The sequence below is a fragment of the Anas platyrhynchos genome, chromosome 2 (genome assembly GCF_047663525.1).
Source record: "Anas platyrhynchos isolate ZD024472 breed Pekin duck chromosome 2, IASCAAS_PekinDuck_T2T, whole genome shotgun sequence".
NCBI classification, from domain to species: domain Eukaryota; kingdom Metazoa; phylum Chordata; class Aves; order Anseriformes; family Anatidae; genus Anas; species Anas platyrhynchos.
This window is the reverse complement of record NC_092588.1, coordinates 110,625,528-110,644,206: the sequence shown is the minus strand read 5'-3', so window position 1 is coordinate 110,644,206 and position 18,679 is coordinate 110,625,528. Positions and strand designations below refer to the sequence as shown.

The 18,679-nt window shown below is 35.6% G+C and overlaps 1 long non-coding RNA gene across 1 annotated transcript in view; it reads left to right on the top strand.

The window, feature by feature from the left end:
* Window positions 1-16,200, top strand: part of LOC119716148 (uncharacterized) — a 35,146-nt gene extending 18,946 nt beyond the window's left edge. The window contains exons 2-3 of the long non-coding RNA XR_005263914.2: window positions 14,632-14,713; window positions 16,078-16,200. This is a non-coding gene — a long non-coding RNA (uncharacterized lncRNA). The remainder of the gene's footprint in view (window positions 1-14,631; window positions 14,714-16,077) is intronic.
* Window positions 16,201-18,679: the final 2,479 nt, after the last annotated feature.

Genomic DNA, 18,679 nt, shown 5'->3' with positions numbered 1-18,679 from the left:
GGATCTGCTTTATTTCCTGGATAATTTATTTCTCTTTTCCTCTTCATCACATGTATTCTTCTGTAAATATGGCCTTTTACCTTTGCCTTCTACCTGTCCAAAGTCTTTAGGGAACAATCACTGATCTGTGAAGTTCTTGCAGTGAATATATCTCCTCCAGTTTGTATTTCCATTAAATTTTTTTAACCGATATATGCTAGGCTGTGTCAGTGCCACATTTCACTTTCTTTAGGATGTTTACTGTCTTTGTATTCTTTAGATTATGTTGGAAGAAAAAAAAATCAATTTCTTTCTAATGAAACAGCATGTTATAGGAAATTGTTTTTGATATAATTGTGTTGTTTGTTTTTTAGCACAATTTATCACTGAGGGAATAGATGGTTACTGAGTTGCTGAAAGTCTTAAGCATGTGAATAACAACATAAATTACCTGCTTGAAAAACATCAGTGAGACAAGACGATTAGTTGGAGTAAAAGTGTCTGCTTTGATAAATTAAGGTTGAACAATTTCAGAAAAGAATTGGTTGTCTAATTCCATTCCCAGCTGCATGTATAAATCTAGAGTGCATCAGTAACATCAGTGGTATAAATCTACATTTCCACTGCACACTTAGAATGCCAATGGTCACTGCAGGATTAAGTACAGCAGCAATTGAACCCATGGGAGATGTCCTGTCTATCACTCTGTAATTTTGGTATTTGATTTGTTGACATTAGAAATTTTGAAGCTCTGAACACAGATTTTTCCTACTAAGCCTGGTAGTTTTGAAGGTAGAAGAAATTAAGTCAAGTCAAAGGAAACATTTCAATACTAGAAATAATGCTTTTGAATTACTGTATGATCTCCCTTTTACTCTTTAACTGTAGGTTGACAGATTTTTTCTAGTTGAAAAGTGATATGCTGGAGTTTTTGGGGAACATGTAAATATTAACATGATTAAAGCACTGAAAATTTGTGTAGCAAATTTCAATTCTTTATGTTGGGAAGGTTTTAATTATGAGAACTTTTTCTCCATGTTGGTTACAAGAATGGCTGCTGTACATACAAAAATCAATGCAAATTAAAATTAAAGCTTCCATTATAAGAAGATCAAATACTTTATCCTGTAGGTGTAACACTCTTTTTCTCCTCTTTCAATTGTTAGTTAAGAAGATGTTCACTGCTGTCTTCTCACATATTTTCTGTACATTATTTGATATAAAAAGTATCTCATACACTTTGTGTTAGGGGGCCGTATTATCCTGGCCTCCCAAATGACTTTCCTTTCTGGTAAGGTACTTATTGTGGCCATGTTGTACCCATAATCTATCCTCTTTGCTTTTTCCAAGCCACGTGAAATGTCCAGAACACAACATGGAAATGGCCCTCAGAACCCAGAAACAGAATCTTGAAAGTAATTGTAAATAATGGAAATGCAATTCTTGATGTTTGGGGTTGGACTTAAAGAAAATTCAGATCCAAAAAAGATTGGGGCACTTGTGCTCTCTGACAGTTTGGGTCATGAGACCTGCCTACATTCTACTACATCAGCCTTATTAAACAGACAGTTCAGCTCACAGGTGATATAGAGCTTCAACAGCTTTGTCTGTGGGTGCACTTTAGATGATTCAGGACCTGCTGCCATGGAGTGACTTGGTACCTGGGGAGGTACACAAGCCAGCTCTGAATGCTCTAGCCTAGCTACCTGATACAATCCAGTGTGTTTATCCTGTGATTTTTTTCTTCCAGAAAGCTGCAGGGAGCTTCTCCTAGTACTTGACACTTTATTATAAACCTACTCAAGTATGATTTTGCAGCTAATGGTCTGTTTTAAGCAGGAGTTGAGCTTGATATGAGCGTCAAAGTGCAGGTATTAGATCTTGTGTGGAGGAACTGGTGGCACAACCCAGATGTGTTGGTGAAAAAGACACTCTTCAAAACAAATCCCAAGATCCCATTATAGTATATTTTTTCCTATCCTCTCTGACTAGCTCATAATTCTTGCCCATATTCCCAAGCATGAAATTTAACTTGCTATTACATAGTCCCATTCCCAAGGTCTATGGTGAAGCAGTAATGATGCTGAATTCTCTTTATGGTGGTGGTTAAAATGAAAAGGAATATAAATGTAAATTACTGAAACAGCTTGATCAAAGCTGAAATATGCTTTAAAATAATTTTAAACTTCTCATGACATGTAAATTGAACACCTTTAACTTGGATTTTGTGTTCTATCTTTGATTCCTTTTTCAGTGTTGAACATTAAACTTAATTAAGTTTTGTGTTTATGTTCAACACTGAAAAAGAAATCAATAATAAAAAAAATCAAATCCTAAATTAAACTACATCTCCAGTAAATTATGAAAATGCAGAAATATTGAATTACTCACAACCTGTTGCATATGGACCTACCTTCTGATTGCAGTCAAGTTTGTTGTATTTTATTTTATGGAAGAAAGGCAGTTTTGACAGAGAGATAATTATACTTCTAGGAAGTCATTGGAATATATAAAAATGTGCAACATGGAAAAACATTGCCCTGAAAGTTGTTAACCTTGGTGTTTTACAATGAGAATGAATGGGTGAATTAATATTTTTCTTTATCCCAAAACGGTATTGAGAGAGGAAATCAATATATTAAAGTTTACACCTTACACATTTATTTGTGAGTCAATGATAGCCTTAGATTTGTAATAATCCATCTTAATCCATAAAGCATAATCCATAGCCTACTTAGAACTTCATTGTTTTGGGTGGTCTGTGGATGGGGCACTTTGTTACTTTCTTTTTTATGCGTTACTTCTGTCAAAGGAATTGAGTTCTTTGGAGCAATCTTAAGAGACTTTCTTAAGAGCTTTCTCAAGAGACTTAACTGGAGCCACTCCTGTTCAGTGTTGCTTTCAACCAGTTTTACCTGACTGAAAAGTAATGAAGATTTTTTTTTTAATATTTATTTTAACTTATACTTTAAAAATCATGTCTCTAAAACACACTAGGCACTTTGAATCTGGAGTCACAAGGGCAGATAGCAACAGGAAGTATAAGTAAATCAAAATCCTCATTTTGCTGTATCATATTAGCTCTACTGCCCAGCATCCTTCCCCCTTTGATTCATTTTTAAGTAATTATTTCAAACCAAAACTTTGTGACAATGAAACGAAAACTTGAAAGTTTAGCTTCTGTTGCTTTCATGGAAATGTCAAATACTCTCATTGCATTGTAGTCTTGCATAGCAAAACACACCTGTGAATAAAATATGAGAGACGTTTTTTTGAAACAAAGGCCATCGCAAACTGAGCAAAGTAGATACTTTAAAATCTGCATCAAATGTTCCTGAGAGGAGAAAATGAGATGCTGAGGAGCAGTCTGTGCAAAATTTTGCTCATGTCATGTAGATCTCTGCTTACTCTAATAGCTCATTTGCTGTTTCAGGAAAAATATAAGAAGAAATGGGCTTTAACACAGCAAATGAGTTTCTTCTCTTCCAGGGCTCACTGTGTAGTGTAGCACTTTGTGTGATTTGAACTGGTCACTTTTTGAACAACCTGTTTGTAGCTTATTGAAAAAGTGTTTCAAAGCTGGTTTCTTCCTGCTCTACACTCTTATATATATATATAAATAAATATATATATACACCTATATGTATATGTATATTTACTGCCATTTTAGATGCTAATGTCATTGTTACTTTCAGTCTCCCTGCAAAAACATATACCCGAATCTCAATAAGTTTGGGTCTAGGGAAGTGGAAAGGTGACATTAGAATGGCATACCTGCTACCAACACTATAAAACAGGACAAAGATCAGACAAAGATCACTGTGGTGGGAAGATGATGGAGGGAAACATTGTTTTCCAAATGGCTTCAAAGCTAATTGCCTCAAGCCAGAGTGAGTTCACTCAAAATCTGCATTGAAAATAGTGGAGCTTCTTGAACAAGAGAGGCAAAGAGGGCTTCATACTGTATATTCAAAACATCCATAAATGTAAGCTTTGGTAGAAATTAACAGGAAGGTTGTCATAAGTAGACGTTTTGTTTCTACAAGATTTGTATCCAGGCATTTGGCTACTGTAAATCAGTGTAGTTCTATTGGAATTAATGTTTTCAATGGAGTTATGCTGATTAACAGCAGCTGTAGATCTGACTCAACATCGCCTTTCAAAGAAACAGTGATCTAGCTAAGTATTTAACTTTCCATTACTAAGTATCCACATTAAAGGGATAGAGTTACCATGAGTTACCAAATGGTACAGTTACCATAAAAATGGTAACTCTACCATGAAAATCACATCCTGGAAAAAAGTTAACAGGAAATATCTCTCCATGAGCCATTTCTTTCTGCCTTTTGGGCAGAATTTTTGGGCAGAAATTTTGCTACATGTACCCCAACACTCTTCCAAAGAAGAAAAGTACCCCACATATCTATCATTTTTATCACATAGGAAAAACAACCAAGCAAACAAAATCTAGTCTTCCCCTTTTCTCAAAAAATGTACATGCAATAAGCCCTCCCTAGGTTGAGCTTCCTTAAAAAAAGACTGTTGGTTAAAAAGATTTAAGACAATTTTGAAAAGTTTTCCTTTAACTGACAGACTTTTCAGACCACAGACTGTTTAATGTACAATCTAGATGTTGTGAAGGTCTTTTTATCAGAATTTGAAAAGTTGGTTTCTTCAAAGCTGACAAACACAATACTGCTTTGCAATCGAGTAGTTTTTTGGGCCAGATCCAAATCCTTCTTTAACTTAAGTAACGAAAGAATAATTACTTTTATTTATTTATTTATTTATTTAATTTATTTATTTTTAACCCTGTGGACTGTCGTCAGCTTGTAAATTTTCTCAAGCAAAATGAGCTTCAGTGTTATAAAAGAGCATGGAAAAGATGGGCAGATATAGAGCAATATCCTCCTACCAGAAAATCTGTGGGTGGAAGACAGAACCTGAGGAGCTATGGGAAACTTACTTTCCAGGTTTCTGATTCTTATTCTCTTCACTGGAATGGCTTTTGGGCAAAAACTGTAGGTTTCAAATTAGAACCTCAAATAAAAAGGTCTATCTGGTGTTCAAGTATTTGAAACACAAATCCTCAAAACCCAGCTGCCTCTACAGTTGTGGTGGCACATGAAATTCATAAGAGTCTCTTTATGTTAGTTATTTTATTTGTATTAAAGTAAACCTTGGCCTATTGAAGTAATCCTAGGGCTACTCCTGTTATGCCCATAAATGTGTTGACTAAATACCTCCATTTGGTGGGAGGGAGATATTTCTTTGTCTTTCTCATACTGATGGTTGTGCATGTTGCTTCATTATGAGAACTATGCATTGCACACCCCCAAGACAGAGAGGGAGGCCTACATTCTAGTTGTGCCTGACTAGTGTATATTCAGTAAACTAAAATTGCTCTTTTTGTGGAAGAAAAGATAAATATGAGTGGAAGAACAGTTTGTGGAGCCCAACTGAGAGAAAGTGACTAAGCAGTGCAGAGGAACTGCACTTAAACTTACTGTGTAGGAAGCCTGACCACTTATCCTTCACTGAAGTACAAGTCCCTAAAAGTTTATTGCTATGACATGAGCACCTTCAGGAGCACAGACAAGTCTTAGTCTCTAAATACTTTGAATTGTTCTGAGCCATGGTTATTGGGAAGTGTGAACTGCCTAATAAGGTCTCTGCCTTCTAGGAGGACAGTTTGCTAGCTTATCTTTATCTTCCTTATCAAATATATTCCTTGAGGTGATGTTCTTTGTTGGTTGAGAGAAGTCCATTTTGTTCACCTGGGCAATGGATAATATGTCTAAGACAGGAGATGCTGCAGGGAGATGCTGGAATTTCTGCTCTCATAGAGCCAGACAACTGTCCCAAAGTCAGTGTGAAAGGTTTGATGGGATCCTCAGGTAGAAGAGGTTGTGCCTGTTTCATCCCTGTCTTTGTTCTTTTAAAGAATTGCAAAGAACAATGCAAAATAATGTTCTTTCAGTGGGATTTTTTTTTTTTTTTGGTGTGTGAGCTTTTAAATTTTATTGTACTTGTGAAAGTTTTTATATCTCAGTGGGTGATAACTTTCTGTACTGAAACTTACCTTTAGGATACAGGGTGTATAAACTTGCCTCAAAATTCATTCTTGAGTTTCAGGTAGACTCTTATCTATGGCCTGTAAAACAAAGGCTAATCGAGCACAGATCCTGTTTGAATATGTAAATATATTATAATATGTACATTTTAGATTTAACTAATATGTATATATATAGGTAAATAGACAAGCTTGGCAATAAGAGGAGAATGTGACCTATGGTGACATTTTTAATAGTAGTCTTTACCATAATAAAAACTAATGTATATATCCGCATCTAAAGTGGGTCTCCTGAGATGGTTTCTGCCTAGATCACATTTCAATCTTTCATTTAATCTCACCCTCCTTTCTTAGGGAGGAGTTTTTAATCTCCTGCTGAGTAAATGCTAAGGGTCTGATGTAATTCAGGAAGTTTTATGCCTAATGTGTGATGGATAAACAAGGTTGCTGAGTGCAACAGCTAACTTGGGAATTTTTAGTTTTGCTTCTTTGCTTTCAGGTTTCACTCCAGGAGGTAATATTAAAATCAGTGCCACAGTAGATGAAGGTAGCTTAGAAAGCAAACCAAATGCTTGTCTTTTGTTTACAGTCCTTCATAACCTCCTTTTTGAAATGAGTGAAGTGAAGTAGTGAAAGAAGTGAAGCATTTCCCCAGAACTATAATGTGGAGAAAACCTCATGTTTTGGCTCTTATTTTTTCCTGTCATCTTATTTTCATTATTATTATTGTTATTGTTTATTTTATTTATGCACCATCTGCTTTAAGAGTATTAGAGCAACTGTTGGTGACTGAAATTTGTCTGAAGTTTTGACTTCCAACATTTCAGAGTTAAATGCATCATAAGGATAAGTATTGTATTTACTGAAAAATCTGTTTCCGAATGGTAAGGTCACCTAGCTTCAATAGATCACCTGCTTTCTTTCTTTGCATTTTTTTCCCTCCTTCTTCTTTGTATACCATAAAGACATATAAGCAAGAAATGTCAGTCATATCCCATTGATGCAGTAACTGCTATGAAATTTATTTTGATAGGAAGCTTGTCAAAAAAATACATTATAAATTTTACTATCTAAGGACTTTGTGTGATCTAGCTGAAGGTCAGTTGCTATATAAAATACAATAAGCAAAGGTAAACTGTTTTAATATTAGTCTAGCTGCTGCAATTAACTGTTAGTTCAATAAAAGAAAAAAAATTACTAAGTTTTATGTAGCATAATTTATGCTGATCAGAGAAATGTTGGAAGGCATCTGTTACATATTTCGACTACAAAATTTTCAATTATGCAGATGTGAAATCAAGTTTAGTAGGCTACTATGGTAAACAGGTGGAATTATAAGGTCTGGCAAATGGCATGATGAGAGATGACAACCCTTTAATAACAATGAGTATTATAGAGTTAGACAAGTCCCCTTGGTGAGAATATTAAGAAACAACTCTAATCCTTTACTAGAGAGTATATTTTTGTAACAGTATTGGTAATAGTTATGGCTACTTTAATCCTTCCCTTAAAGTGCTTTGTAAATAGTAGTTGTATAATTCCTGTGACAGTCCTGTGGGGCTGGTGTTTCTTAATCCAGTTTTACAAATGGCAGTGATGAAAGATTACAAAAAACAAACAAACCAACAAACAAAAACCAACTTTTTTTTGGACCCTGCAAAACAGATCCATTTTTGCTCCAATGTGAGAATGGAACTGAATTTCTGAGAGAGAAATTACCATGTTTCAAGTCAAGGAATACAACTGGTCAAGCTAGTTTTTGAATGAGAAAACATTTTTTTTTCTTAAAAAACAGTTTTTGTAACTGTTATATTTTATAGCATCTGCACTATTTTTTAAATACATATTAAAATTAAAAATGTCTGGGTTGTTATTTGCTGGAGATTAGGGTTTGGGTAAATTTCTACATATTTGTAAGTATTGCATCTCCCTTTCTTTCTTCCTCTCTCTGTCTCCCTTTGTTTCTTTCCTCCCATAGATAAAACAATTTCATGAAAAATAGGTCTTTAAAAGTCATAGAAATCAGAGCTCTGTTAAGATTTCTGATTATTATTATAAGATTTTTGTGTCTCATAAAGAATGATACTGTTCATTCACAGCAGAGAACTACTTATTTCTGAGAAAAATGAAATAGTTTTAGGTCATACTGCTGCTTTACACATAGCAATAATGAAGATTGCTTTAGTATTCGTTGTTCCCATTGGTATGCACCACCACAGCTGATACTCAGAAATTATATGGGTCCTCATCTATAACTTTTCTCAATTATTATTAGTCCCAGTTGCTTCTCAATGATTCTTCAGCACATACAAATAAGCACTTAGGTTTTTGCAAAATGAGGGTCTTAATATGTAACTGCATATGATAGTCTTGTACCGGCCTCCTGAAGAAAAATAAATCATTCATAAGCACAGAGCTCATTAATATTTTCTGGAGTCCTTTCACCGTGGTTTGGTCACTATTGCTAATTTGTTATGATTGTGGGAACATTTCAAAAGCCTATGTATTTTATTTTGTCTGAATGACTCCATGAGATCCTGGTTATTTTATATTACCTTGACTGTCACAAACAGAATCAGACACATATAAAATTATGTAAACATAAATGTCAATAAAATAAATTATTCTATTTTTGTAGATCTTCTTCATCTGGATTGAATTTGATTGTAGATACTTGTCTCCATGCATAATGATCCAGAGCTAAAGGACGAAAGTGTTCTTGGAGCAAAGAAAACACATTCTGAATCTTTACTGTAAATTATACACTATACAAAATCAGTCCAAATTGTTCAAACCCTTGGACAATTACAATGTTATTCTACCCACCATGCTGAGTACTGTGTAATTATCATGGTTAGCAGCATTTTGCTTGCTCTCAGCCCTGAAACGAGATGCAAACTTTACTGAACAAAAATAAATGCAGATGTGTAGTCTTATTTTGTTTTCTGACTCAGCAACTGAAAATACCCACATAATATGAAGGATTTTTTTTTTTGTTTATTTAGTTGATATAGCATTAACAAAAACACCACTATTGATCAAATATGCACTGTAGTATACATAATGGATAGTGTGGTTACTTGGATGATTAAGGAATTTGCTAGGTTGCAGACCCAAGCTTCATTTGTTAAAAAAAAAAAAAAAAAAAGAAAGAAAAAAAAAGAAAAAATCAGTGAAATTATTTCCAAAGCAGGAAGATCCACTTATTAATAACCTCTCCTCTCCTCTCCTCTCCTCTCCTCTCCTCTCCTCTCCTCTCCTCTCCTCTCCTCTCCTCTCCTCTCCTCTCCTCTCCTCTCCTCTCCTCTCCTCTCCTCTCCTCTCCTCTCCTCTCCTCTCCTCTCCTCTCCTCTCCTCTCCTCTCCTCTCCTCTCCTCTCCTCTCCTCTCCTCTCCTCTCCTCTCCTCTCCTCTCCTCTCCTCTCCTCTCCTCTCCTCTCCTCTCCTCTCCTCTCCTCTCCTCTCCTCTCCTCTCTCCCCCCCCCCCCTTTTTTTTTTATTAGAGGAACTTTCAAGTTTATGGTCTCACCCTTCTCCTAAGTCATTGATAGATTTGTTTGCACAGTTAATCATGCATGAAACACACTTCACCTGTAAGTCCATTTGTTTTGTAGAGTTTGTTTGCCAGTTCTCTTCATAGACATGATCTGTCTTCCTGACTAAAAGCTTTCCAAACAAATTAACTTCCAAGAACTTGTTTAGCTTATGAACCCAACTTCTGAGCCTCAAAAACTTTGATGTAAGTGCTGAAAGGCTTTAATCTAAAAGCAAAACACTTCTTCAAATTTTGGGTGCTTAAAAAACACCCAAAAACCTACCTTCTATTTGACATCAAAATTTGGAGCAAATGGCACAAGAAATTAGTAACTGAAGATTTCTTTGGCTTCACAAGTTAGAGAATGTTAGTGTGATTCCAGCTGGCATCAAGCAATTTTTAGCAGAAGATAATATTCATATATTATTTATGGTTTTATGTATGTTCTGTCTAATAAAATTTAACTATATATATTACTCCCACAAACATGCAATCACAATGTTAAGGAACAGTTTATCATTCTACTTGGATGCCCTGTTTGTTATTATAAAATCTTTCTGTCCCCAGAGAGCGGGGATCTCTGAGATAGGAAATCATCAGTGACTTGGAGCTCAGATATTAATCTAAGAAGCAATATAGTTTGTGAGACAGCCCAGGTTAGCCAAACTATGCAGGTGTATCTGGATCTTTTTGAATGCATTACTGGCCATGGTGCGCTATCATATCTAGACTTGCAGAAAACTAAGGCACTGTTCACTGTACTTACAGTATTGTCAGAAGGGTGACAGCCAAAGGAAGTAGATAATCCTTACATTTTGCATCGTACAACACGTGTATTGAAGGAGTATGTGCAAATTCAATGTGTGCTCTGAAACTGCTTGTAATATAGGCTGATCATCAGATATGTAAAGATAATAGTGAAACTAGTGGTTCTCAGTATTTAGATTTCTGTGATACCTCTTGAAAGTGTTTTCTTCTGGTTAGTGCATTTAAAGCTTTGCATTTGCTATAGTACAGATGTGCTTAGCTTCTTTGTCAACTTGTCTATGTCTTTATATTTCAGTAGCTCTTGGCACCAGCTTCACAGTTGAATACTTTTATTATTAATATTAGTATTTTTATTTTTATTTATTTATATTTTTCCATTGGAGCCTTATTATTAATGCTCAGACAAAGTTCTTAATTCCATGTCTTTTTAAAATTATATGTAAATTGGATTGGACCATTCAGTTGTGTAGCTTTGCTGTGTGAGGAGTTGGATTAATCTGGGTAGCTCTTGCATGTGTCCAAGCTATCAGGTATCAATTTGGGCCTTACAGGTCACCTTTTTATCATGGTGTGATTAGAGAGGGTTAGGAGCTCTTTTGTAAGTGTTTCATAAGCAAGTTTTGTGCATTTTGTAACTCCTAAACAACACAAATGCATTTACTATAAAGAGCCTTGAAATCTAAGGATACTTGTTGCTTAATTGCAGTTCTGAAAACCCAACTTTTCCTACCTTTGATAGATCCTTGTTCAAAGCCAGTAAATAAAGCTCACTTTAATTCCATATTCTGTATTGTTCTATTCCTTTCTACTTTTTTAATTTTATTTTTTATTTTTAACTCATTTGGCATTTCCTTTTATGGTATCATTGTCTAACTGCCAAAAAGACTGCATCACAAGGTGGTTTAGTCACTAATTAATTTTGTTTGAGTGAAATTTCAGGCTCAAAAAGAACAAATGTATTTTCCAGAGGGGAAAAAAATGTGTTAGTTGGTACCGTAGTGATATATTCACTGTATCCCATTTTCAACTTTGATTTGCTTAGAATGGAGCACTCTAACTTCTATTTATTTATTTATTTATTTAAATGGGCTAATGTTCCTGTGTGTATGTATATTTTAGAAAGAAATGGACTGAACACACACCACCACCACACACATTGAGTGGCTGTTGTATAGGATGTTTACTTCAGAGTGCTGCAATTAATCACACAGAAATGAAAAATTAACCTCTCAAGTGCATGCTAATAATGAACACTTTTCAGAGCTGGACAGAAAAAAAATATTGTCATTAGCAAGAAGCTTTATTGTGAGTATTTATAGGTGCTGTGAACAGAATCAGTCAAAAATGCCACAGTTTAATACCCATCAAACCCATTCAAACTAAGCAGGAAACCACTTTTTTTTTTTTTTTTTTTTTTTTTTTTTTTTTTTTTTCTGGTTAAGGGCCTTGAACTGTAACTTGGAAATAAGGCAATATGGGGGAAGCCAGCCCCATATAAAACCATGAGGAGATTAGATATGAGCCATCGCTCCTGTGAGGACTATAGAATAGACAAACTCAGGAGATAATGCTTGCAAAACATCTCCTGTTTGCTAGCTGGGGGTATTTTTTTATCTATGAGAGACAAGTGTCCTGGACTCACCGTCCCTTTTATGTTCAGGGCTCAGGTGGCAGACTCATTGTGGGTAGTTTTGGCAAAATTTACTCATTTGGTGCAAAGAGGGAGAGATGGAGAATGTCTTGCACACACAGGGGAGATTTACCCTGGGCTCTTAGTACCTGCTGAGCACAACAACAGTCCACAGTTGCACCTTGTACTGTAGGGATAGTACACAACATCTTGGCTGAGCTTGGAGCACATGTCCACACATTTCCACATGGTAATGCTGCTGTGGAATATAAAATGTAGCAGAATGCCCTGACATGTAGGACATAAAATTGTACTCCCTGTTGCATATTTTGTTTTCTCTAGATGTGTAACCAGTGGGTTGCTCTCACTATGGATGGATGTGGAAAAGTCCTGTGCAAAGTTTAGCTGAGTCTAAACATCCATAACCGTGTAATCACAGAGGTGGGTGCAGAACTGACCACACTCCACAGATACAGAGCTTTTAATTTCTTCTGATTTGTCAGCTTTTTTCCGTCTCCAAGACAGAAATGGAAAATGGGGCAACTGGCATGTGTTTCTACTTTTCTGCCCAAAAAATACTTTTGGTATTAAGTGGGGTTCTGTTCACCAGGCTTCAGTGAAATCTGGCACTGATTTGCTGCCCTCAAAACTCACTGTTAGTGTTAGTTGCTTTAGCCAGCTTTAACAACCTTGTCTAAACTCTGTCTTTTGAGATTTGCCCAGAATTTTGTACAAAGACTCTTGTGCTGCTGAGCCAGCATGTTGTCTGAGCTAGCTATGTCTGAGCAAACTTACAGCATTCAGGACCAGAAATGTCAAACTGGTAAAGCTGTTTGTACTTTGGCAACAATAAAATTCACACAGCCAAGTTTTAAAGTCCTTTCCCCAGCTAGCAGGTTCCTTCTCAAGAAGTCTACCTGGAGTAAAATGAGCTCCTTGAGTAATATGGTTCTAAATCCTGAAATCTGATCAAAGTAATATATTTCTAAATCCTGAAATCTGATCTAAGCCACTCCAAAGACTATCTACTTAAAAATAAATTTTGTACTGAAACATTGAAAAGCTGACCTTTGAACATCTGTTATTGCTAAGTAAATATTATTAATGAATAAGTAGTTCCTCAAAGACTTGTCAGTGCTTATGCCTTGTACTTTTATCAATCTTCTGTATATTTGTTTTTCTTTCCTTCTTGTAAAAAGGAAATGGTTCCCTTCCCTGAACTGTGGATAAGAGAAGAGCTCTGAGGAATCACATTAGTAAACTTGCACTCTGCATTGAATGAACAAGAAGTTCTCTGTGGCCCACAGTTTTACCCAGATTATTTTTTGTTTGCTTTCCACAGTACTATCTGGTGAATAGACATTACTGTTCCCCACTTCCCATCCCTCACAGCTCACTGCAGGTGACCAGTCAGTCTGATGGTGCCAAATTAATGACAGAAAACAGATTTTATTGTCCATGTCAGCTGTGAATGATGGGGATTTCTACTAATTCCCATGAAAGCTTGCTAATCTGCCAACTGAAATACTACATTTACAATCCAGACTGTCCACTAGGAGCAGATTTATTTTCCATATATGTATTTTAATTTATTATTATTTTTTTTAAGAAAAAAAAATACACACACAAAATCTTTTTATTCATTGTGGATGGGTAGGTAGGGGAAGAGCCATTTTCCTAAATTCCTTAAATATCATTGAAACCACTTCTTTACTCCTAGTGGAAATGTGAAAACTCTAGGTCATCTGTCAGCCTTCTCTTTCTTTCTTTCTTTCTTTCTTTCTTTCTTTCTTTCTTTCTTTCTTTCTTTCTTTCTTTCTTTCTTTCTTTCTTTCTTTCTTTCTTTCTTTCTTTCTTTCTTTCTTTCTTTCTTTCTTTCTTTCTTTCTTTCTTTCTTTCTTTCTTTCTTTCTTTCTTTTTCTTTCTTTCTTTCTTTTTCTTTCTTTCTTTCTTTCTTTCTTTCTTTCTTTCTTTCTTTCTTTCTTTCTTTCTTTCTTTCTTTCTTTCTTTCTTTCTTTCTCTCTTTCTCTCTCTCTCTTTCTCTCTCTCTCTTTCTCTCTTTCTCTCTTTCTCTCTCTCTTTCTCTCTTTCTCTCTTTCTCTCTTTCTCTCTTTCGTTCGTTCTTTCATTCGTTCTTTCGTTCTTTCATTCTTTCGTTCTCTATCTCTCTCTCTTTCTCTCTCTCTTTCTCTCTCTCTTTCTCTCTCTCTTTCTCTCTTTCTCTTTCTCTCCTTTCTTTCTTTCTTTCTTTCTTTCTTTCTTTCTTTCTTTCTTTCTTTCTTTCTTTCTTTCTTTCTTTCTTTCTTTCTTTCTTTCTTTCTTTCTTTCTTTCTTTCTTTCTTTCTTTCTTTCTTTCTTTCTCTTCCTTCCTTCCTTCCTTCCTTCCTTCCTTCCTTCCTTCCTTCCTTCCTTCCTTCCTTCCTTCCTTCCTTCCTTCCTTCCTTCCTTCCTTCCTTCCTTCTCTCCTGCTATTATCTATCTATCTAATCCATCCATCCATCCATCCATCCATCCATCCATCCATCCATCTATATTCCCCTGAACCTTGTCGGGAAGCAAAAATCTTGCACAACCTGTAACACAAAAATACAAAGATTAAAAAAATACAAAGATTACAGTGGAGTTTTTTTTTTTTTTTCTTTCACAGGAATGGTTGCAGCCAGTAAGATATAATAGATTCAAGCTTGAAGCAAACCTGTTCTTTCCGCTTCTCATGTGTGGAGAAACAGGTATGATACTTGGAAGGAGCAGCTTTTGTGTATATACGCCCGCATGACTTTAATAGCAGCAGACTATTCAGGCATGCCTTTTATAGACAGCTTTGGACAAAGAGACAGTTCTGGCAAAAAAGGCAAAGGAATCATGTTTTGTGGAAATCTGTTCCATAAGAAAAAAAATTAAATAAAAGGTGGTTGGTCATTAAGGAGCCTGGCAGATACTCCAGCCATGGACTGGACAAAGCTGCTCATTATTTTTTGTGCTTCACATAAATATCTAAGCAGCCTTGGGAAAATTAGAAGTACATGCTATTTAATCTGTTTGCTACTGTTTCTTTGTTTGTTTTGTTTGTTTGTTTGTTTTTCTGCCCTGTGGGCTGAAAAAATCTTTGTCTGACAAAGTCATTTGGGATGAGCGCTGCAAGTTTTGTCTCCTGACCAACTCCAGCTTACTATGTCTTATTCAATGACTATTTGACCCTGAGTAATGGTCTTAAAGGTAGCATGCAACAAAATCAAACAAAAGCAAATAGATTCCCGTTGTCTCTTGGCAGGGGTATTGGTGCTGGAGGTACCAAGCTGCCTGCTTTATCTGTGATAAAAAGCACTTTAAGCTACCCAGCCTGTTCCTGACATTCTCCTGTGCAGACCTCTGCCTCAAAGGCTGAGGAAGAGCCTGGCATTTTGGTTGCATTAGGATATGCTCTTGAGAGCACTCGCAGTCACTATATGGACCAGATTTCCCTTATGGAGGTTAGGAGTAGGCCCTGTTTTGTTCTTTTATGTGCATCCATTTGTAGTATAGGAAGGTCAAGACTGTGAACGGGAATTGCCTGGAAGGGGAAGGTAGAAATCAGAGTGAAGGATGGCTGCTTGCAGTGAAAAATCAGAACAGGCAAGTGCTGGGTGTGGAGCAGGGGTGGAAGTCTGGATCCTGGAAAAAGCAGATGTTATGTTCAGCAGACGGCTTAAAAAGCCACCATCAGAATTAAAAAGGTTCTTCTAACAAGCCAAATCATTTCATCAGGTTAATATATGCAATAAATATATTTTCTATGTAATTAAGTCAAAGCACATTATTGATAAATTACTCTGTTAATGGCCAAAGCTTTTGTAGAATGCTTATGTATTTAACAAGTTAGAGATAATTACCTTATAGAGATATACATGTACAGATAATTAGATATTAATCATTTAAAGCGTGAACTGTAATTTAGGAAGACTCTTAATTGTCATGTAACTTTGTAAGCTATCATTTTAACTGCCAATGACATTCACTTACATTTCTCATCACCTCACTTCATCTTTTTCTGTTAAATAAGTACAGGGGAAATAGTTCATAAACAAATGCCAGACTATGATCCTTTTATCTTTAGGTTACGGCTTACTGATCCCAACCCAACTCAGCAGTGAGTAAAATTTGTTGCTACAGAACAATACTGGCAGAAGAACAAATGGATCCCATGAATAAATTTAGGTTGATAATTAGAAGAAATTTTCTAACCATCTGGAATAACAATCAGAATACTGAGGGTTGTGTAACAGTCTTCAGATGAACAGTGGAATGAGACCATTGAAATTTTTTGAAGATGAAGCTTGATAAACTTCTCTATGGGATTGTTTGGGATGATTGTCTGCAAAAACAGGGGGCTGAAATAAAAAATAAAAAACAAAACGAAACAAAACAAAACAAAACATGATGTTGTATGCAGCCCTTTGTGCAATTTAAGGGAAAGTGATGTCAGTCCATAAGGATGAACATTATGGAATGAGAATGACTACTGCAGAGGCCAAGAACAGGATAGATATGGATCACTTTTCCTCACAAAGCAGAAATGAGTTGGTGCCCACTTCAGGCCTGCTTTATTGCATATAGGAAGAAATTTCCACTGACGTAAGTACAAAGAGGAAACATTTCTTAACTGAGAATTGGCTTCTAATATCTTTGGAGATTATTTTATTGAGTTCATTCTAATACTTGTATTTTGGTTTCCTTGATGCATATGACAACTGGATTAACATTACCAGAGCAAGCATAAGTCTGTGTTGTCATTTCAGCTAACACTGTAAGAAAATATGTATTATCTAAGATAATGGCCCCTAGAACTTTTTCCCAAAGTCAATACTTCTGTGTCAATGGAAGTTGTCAAAGACAGTTTTGATACAGAACTGTTAGGACAGGGATGCCTCATCTGCGCCTTCTGCTCTAAAGATTTATAAAACCAAAAAAAGATAAATACCGTGTTCTGGACTGGTGACTGGAGGACTATACTGAATTTAGTGGAGTTGTGATAATCGACATTTGCTGGTGGTCCTCCCATGCTTTTGCTGCATAAATCCTCTCTCAAAATTAATTTAAAAAGCAGACATTAAAAATCATGGAGACTTGATCCACCAGCAGCTGCTGACCATTGCACTGAATACAACTTTTGGCTCAGGAACTCTGTGAAATTTATATTTATATATAAATTATATATAATAATCTGTGAAATTTAGAGTACAGGTTGGCAATAAGATACTTAGCAGTCATGCTTATCGTAAAGCTGAATCTTTTAATTATTTAACAAACTTGATATTTGATTCAGATAATTTTTAGATCATTAAATGTGGTTAAAATATTGTGGCATCATTGGTAATATTAAAAATGTCATAGAAATGAAAGTTGTAAAATGCTACTGAATAATGCAGTCTCCTGACCTCTTGCTTATCATGGTCCATTACTTTTAATGGAGAACATCAAAAGATTGTAGTAGGTGAAATTGGTTTTGTTTCTTCTCCCTCTAACTGATGCTTGAAGCCCCTTAGGTGGTAGAAAATGGATTATGTAGTATTATCTCATGCTCTAGGCTATATACTTATGTTGCTTATTATGTGTTTATGTTTTCTCATGGTTTTTAGAACCCTGAATCTATGTTGCCTTTCCAAGTAAAATGGAATATTTAAAATAATCTGTTAATTTTAAGGGAATACTTTTTTATAACAAAAGGTCTTTATATCAAGGGGAACCACAGTGTGAGATTGGGTGTTTTTCCTTACACGCAGCATAAACTTGGAAGGGCACAGCCTGAGAGCAATCATTTGTTTTCTCTGGGTTAATGGCTTTCAGCTGTATATCTGTCTGCTGGATAATGACTGAGTTGGTACATCAGCCAGTCTTTTCCACTGTAAAACATGTTCAGTTAATGACATTGACACATTGGAAGTTGGAATGAGCCTCCACACTTGAGTTATTCAAGCATGATACACCCAACTAGAGTGAAATTAAATAAGAAGTTATGACAGAAGATGAGATTTCAAGGAAGATGATAGCATGTTCTGAATGTGCAGTATCAAAGGCACTTTATTTTTGACATCATTTGTGCTCATTGTTTAATCATTCCCATCCCAAGTAATTATTTTCTAATGGGAAAATTGGTTTTGAGATTTTCAATCCTAAGGTTTTGATCTTTAGTGTATTTGTACTACTGAGATATGTCAAAAAATAATAAACAGTAGAAAGACTGGAGTACTCTTTCTAAAATTGCTGAAAGCAAAATTGAAAAAATACTTCAGCATCATGTAAAATTTGCATGTCCCTCTCTCACTCTTGGGATTGTTATTTATGTCACAGAGACACTTCAAGAAAATGTTCTGGTGTTTCTGCAGCAGGGATCAGTGTCTGGACATGTGGATAAAAATAAATTTCTTCACTATACCACAAGATATACTGTTTTGTTAAATTGCTTTTTTCAGTGAAAAGACTTGGAAAAATGCATTTTTAACAACTGGCAGTAACAAACAAAGAATTAGCCTCTAACAATACAAGGATTAATTTGAAGGCTTATTGGTTCACTTTGGTTTTGATTTTTAACATTATTGTTATAAGATTAAGTTTTCTGCCTCCGTGTGCCTTGCTGGTCATTGTTTCTAACTTGCATGGTGGAGGCTGATTGTACGGTGACGCCTCTAAACGGTTATTACACATGTGATGGATTTCCA